Raw genomic sequence first — 5,885 nt, 5'->3', positions numbered from 1 at the left:
AATTTTCTACCAGCAGAACATCCACCAAAGTCTTGGAGACCAATCATGTAGTTTTCCAAGTTCAGAAATGAAGTGGCAAAGATAAACACATGATAAAAGGGTTTGCATCTTTAACTGAAGAATGGCAGGACTGATGAACAGAAGTAGATCTTGAACTTGAACTTCAGGGATGCTTAAGGAGCAGGACAAGGCATTTAGGCATGAAGAATTATAGGGCATTTATCCATTCCCACTAGAACTACCACAGTTTTCCTTGATACTGAGAGATCATAGCTGTTCATCCCCTTGTTTCTTCAGGCTTTCCTAGTACCCTGGCAGGGGGCTAGCTTTTCCTAGCTGAAGCTGGCCATAAAGCCATTAGAGTATTCCATGTTGTTCCATATTTAAAAATCCACATCAGATCATTGTAATGGTCCATAAAGCTTCCATAAACCTGTGTAATGAGCTGTAGCAAAAGACATGGTGCCTTGTTCCTGGATGGCATAAGGCCAGCCCCTGAAAGGACTGCCACTATGGTACATACATCCTATGCACTTGCATGAGAGTGTCCCCCATGTCACCTGGGATGGTGACATGCCCAGCTGCTGAAACGCTGTGTCTTGTATTTCTTTTCCTGTTGGAAACATAGCCCAAGTCTTTTGCTCATACATCTGGCTGCAAAGGAATAACTTGACTTGAAGACTGTGGTGGACTACAACATCCAGTGAGTCATCTTCGAGTCATACAATCATCCCCCAAAAAGCCTAGAAATAGTTCCTACCACCTCTCACCCAGTTCAGTGTTCTACATCCCCAATCCCCCTCCATGTCACAGCTATTGTGAAGCACTTCCTTTTTACCTTTGACTGGATGAAAACTTACAATTCATTGCACCAAGATGTTTTTCACTGTACAATGCTCTATTGCCCTGTTCTTGTTTAGAGGCGGGTTTGCTAATTTGAATAAAAGGACCAGGATAATCAAAGATCCTAGTGGATTTAGGAATTTGAATCTTGGTAAGATAATATCTAACAGCATTAGGCTTCTGTCAATAATCCAATCAAAAAATAACACCCAATTAAACCTTCACAGAGAAGAAAATTGTTATAGGAAATAAAAATTGTAAATATAATTTTGGAATTCCACTTATTTTTGCCTTTTTTTTCCCCTTTGCATTTTCATGCTCTGGAGGCTGAAATATGGGGGGTAATTCTAGTTCTTGTTCACTTGCTAAAGATTTCTTTATTGACACAGCAACACTTTTTATTTACTTAATAGTGAAAAAGTCATGTCTGTATTTGTCAGCTAACCAAATTATGCGCAAGCAAAATATGATTTTAAATCTCAAAACAGGGAAAATTAGGGGAAAAAAATGTCAAGTGCTTAGGAAGCAAAAAAGATCTGTAGCACACATTAACGTTCAATCCTACACAAAAGGGCAAAGAATATGCCAGAATACATAAATCGGAGAACAACCTGAATGACAAATGAGTTGTTCTTTTAACTAGTTTGAGTAGTGGTGAGATTTGAGCTGGAGCACTGTGTTCAGGCTTGGCACAGCATTTAGGGGAAAGGTGGACAAAATGAAGAGAATCCAGAGCAATGGGAATGATCAAAAAAATCAAAGGGAAAAGACAGAAGGACTTGTGGTTGCTTAGCCAAGAAGATAAAGGAAGAAACAGGTTACCTCATTCGGAAGAATAAAAGGCTCAAGAAGAAAGATACAGGGCAAGAAATACCAGGCTTCAATTGCAGCAGAAATATTCATGTTAAGGTTTAGGAAAACATTTCTCTCATTCCAGGAAATGGAGCAGTGGAACAGGTTTCTTGAGATTCAGGACCCCCATCACAGGAAGTCTTTGAGAAGAAGGTTAAACCAATCTGGAATTCCAAGATTGGAATTAACCAAGGCTAAATCTGGAATGGGAACAGTCTAGATGGTCCTGTAAGAAGTTGGGGAGCAGAACAGGTAACCGCTTAAGATCTATACTGTCGTGTGTTCTGGCAGTCTGGGACCTATAGATACTCTAACATGGTCCCTGTGTAGCTTGTCAGGGGTACCCAAGATTCCAATTGCGTTGCATTCACATCTCCAGCTCTGCCCAAGCATCCTTTCAGCTGTGATTGAAGCAGGGTTTCTGGATACTGTGCTGCAAGGCTTGTAAAGCTCTGGTAAACACAGGGCATGTTGGGTATCCCATTTGGCTCTGACAGGTTTTAAAAATCTAGTTATTATTGAAAGTTACTGTGCCAGCAGTTGTATTATTAATACTATTATTTATTATTTATGAAGTGCCGGGTGTGGGCTAGATGCTTATATGATTATACACTGAGTTACGCCAGAGTTGCACACTCTGCTGAATTACGATGTAGTATTATTACCTGCAGCCTTTGCATGTGAATGATATTTTTCATTTACTGTAGTTGGCTCCCTCATCACGTGATGGTCTGAACAGGGTCTGTGAATTTTAAGTCATTAATGTACTAGCCCTCACACCAAAAAGGAGGTAGTGAGGGAAATGGTACCCCTGTTTCACAGCTGGAGGCTAATGTTGGGGCTCTGAGGAAACTAAACACTCTGGTGTCATGCAACAAAACACAAAAGCTCTCAACTCATTGCAAGATGCTGGTTATTTTGACCAATTTGAATGAGATAGTTATTGGAGCATGAGTTTTTTTATTGGAAATGGGAAGTCTTCATTCCTTGTGGGCTCAGAGGACTTGGCTTAGCTGAGACCCTGTAGCAGTGACTTCCATGCACTCATTACGTATTACATCCAAATGTATTCCCTTTCACATCAATACCCTACCACCATTCAAGGTGAAGACAGACTGTTCTTCTATGAGACTGAATAGTTGTTCTTAGATTTTCTGTATTCCATTCAACACTTGCCACTGTATTGCTATGCACTCGCTTGTACAGTTTTTCTAATGGGACTGAGTTTTCAAATCTTTTGATCTCTCTTAACACAATATTGATTCATGCTTTACATAATGTCAATTCATAGTAAAAATCCTGAATCTTTGGAGGCACACCATGGACTTCCCTGCGAAGACAGTCATGTGGAATAAACAAGATTTTAAACCTATCAGTAGTCAAAGAGAAGCATCTTCATCCATTTATTTATATTAGTCTTTTTTTTAATCATCAGCATCTGATCAGTTCTCCTATCTACACTACAGGAATAGGACATTACTACATCCATACCTCCAACTGCAGTTTTAATCAGAAGAGAGCCCACTCTGCGGTTTAATGAAGTAAATGAGACCTCCAGTAATATTGTCTGTGTAATTGACATAGTTCTCTGGGAAACATTACACTTTATAATGAAAATACTGTATATAATTAGGATCTAATAGGAAGAAAATAGTAATTAGGCAGAATTAACTGAACAGAAGCAATCAAGCAAATAAAGGTTATTCTCTGGAGAGGACCCTTCAGGGTTCAAATGTGTACATCCTATGATTGTAAAGAAGTCACAGTAATTAACAAGAGTCTTTTCATTGCATGAAAACAGCCTAGCACTGGCTACTGGAATGACCCCTGCAAATCAGAATGTGTTCTTTCAGTCCTGTGCTTTCACAGGCACTGTGGGAAGGAGGTTGTATCCAACATTGTATGTGCTTGCACAATGGCATCCAGGCCTTTAATTCTGTTCTTGCCCCTACCTTTGTGGGTCCTTCCTGCTTTTTGCTTTCTACCCTTGCTCAAAGGGAGTGATCCTTTTTCTGAAATTACCAGGGTAAGTCTAGCCAGTTGGTTGTGTACAGGTCTGAGCCCATTCTCACTCACACAGAAAACATCCAAGCCTGTCCTATGAAACTCTTCAAGCCCAGTTCTGGAACACAGCTGTGGGGAAAGCACGAGTGTTTCTGCAGCATTAGAAGCATCTCAGCTTCTCACCCATATGATCTGGTCAAGGGAGGCAGCACAGGACCATGCCTATTCCAGTTCAACCCATGCAAAGTTACCCTGAGAGCAGCCCTCACTAAGCACAGCATGAACACTTTAATCCTATACCAAACCTGACAAGGTAGGCCAAAACCACACAGATTATGGTCCTGAGCCCATTTCTTTTTCTAAACCCATAGACAAAAAACAAAAAAGATTCAGTTTTGCACAACAGTAAGGAACTCAGTAGTGTAAAGCTTCTTGAGCTTTGAAACAGATCCATCAAAGAAAACAGATAGCCACCAGTCCAGTACAGCACAACCAAGTACCACTACAACATGAGATATTCCTGATAGCAGAGCTCTTAACACAATAGTTATATAATCACTATGGACATTGACAATCACTTTGCGAAGTAATTTACACCTCTCTGAAAGCCACCTACCTGCTGTAGGGCCAGGAAGCTTGGTAAGAGGCTGGCACCTGAGTACATTTCAGCTCCTTTGTGAGTGCAGAGCCACAGCTTCTTGAGAACTCCTTCACAAGCTATCTTCAGAGGTTGATACTAATGGCCAGGCAACAAGAGACAAAAAAAACCTCCACCCAGGGACCAAATGGGAGACGGTAAGTTTCTGTCTTCCTCCAGCCCCCTTCTTTCTACTGGAGTCAATCAGGGACAAAGGAGAAACACCTGATTTTTAAGTGAGCACAGGAGGCTGAAGGCAAAATCACTGATGACCAGAGATCTGTCAGGAGAGAGACCTCAGAGAAGTTCATAACAAGAAAGAGAATGAATTCGATACTTCTTTTAAGCAAGAAATCATAACTAGACAAAATAGACGGGCCCAGGACTTGATTTAAAGCAATTCCTATTGCTTAGCAATACTCCTTCCATTCCTGTCTATTTTTCTACTTTTTTAATCTATGCATTGATCTTTGGAGTAAAGATTTACTATGTCTATCAACATAATGCTTAGCATAAATTAACAGCAAGAATGGCTTCATGGATTTTTTGGTTTTATTTACATAGATCAAAAGTGAAGTTTTCTCATACAGCTCCCAGTTTGCATGAGAGTTTCTTAAATTACACAAACTTTTCCCAATGAATTTGCTTCTTCAACCACTAACACGTGTGGAATCAACCACAAACTTCTTGTCTCAAGACTTCTTATTAGATTGGGAATCATTTCTCACTTTAATCCCTTCACAAAACATCAGGTGTTATCCCTTAAGAGAGTAAGTAAAACATGTTGCTTTAATGTAATACCGTTTCATCTCTGCTCTTCCAAGTTCTCTCTTAATTCCCCATTTATGTAGGTGTAGATGCACTGATTTCAGTGGAAAAAGCGTTAGCACCCGATGAGAAGATACATATGCCCTTTAATCAAGTCAGCTCCACACTCTGCTCCCAAAACCAAACTAATGCCCACTATTTCATCTGGCTCTCAGAGAACAGTGTTAAACTACCTAAGCAATGTTTAATCCTTTTGGGGTTTGGTGCACTAAGCAATGGGGGCTAAAATGCATCTTATAATATAAAAGCGGGGAGAAAACTATGAGAGAAACATTGGGACTGTGCAGGGGCAGGACTGATACTGCTTTCTATCTCTGTCACTGTTCTTCTGGCTGAAGAGTTTATGAAGCTTCACTTTCTCTGGTCTAGTGTCTTGTTCTCTATTGTTAGATAAGCTCCAAACTCACTCAACAGCTCTCCTCCAAGGACACTTCCAGATTTCACTCTCCCCAATTGCCTAATGTGAGGAAATTTAGAAGAACTTAATGTCTTTACAATTGCAGCAATTCTCTTGGGTTAGGTGGGAGTGGAGAATGGACTCCATTTATTCCAGGGAGGACAAACACATGGACAAGAACTATTGCCCAGAAAATCTCGTCAAACCAAGCAAGGGTTTTTTTTTGTGTATTTTTCTTTCTTTTAAAGGTATTTGATGAAAGGAAAGAAAACAATGGAAGGGGAGAGCACACACTGTGAGAAATATGTTTATGAAATAATTCCA

The sequence above is a fragment of the Strigops habroptila genome, chromosome 15 (genome assembly GCF_004027225.2).
Source record: "Strigops habroptila isolate Jane chromosome 15, bStrHab1.2.pri, whole genome shotgun sequence".
Classification (NCBI taxonomy): domain Eukaryota; kingdom Metazoa; phylum Chordata; class Aves; order Psittaciformes; family Psittacidae; genus Strigops; species Strigops habroptila.
This window is presented reverse-complemented; position numbering follows the sequence as displayed.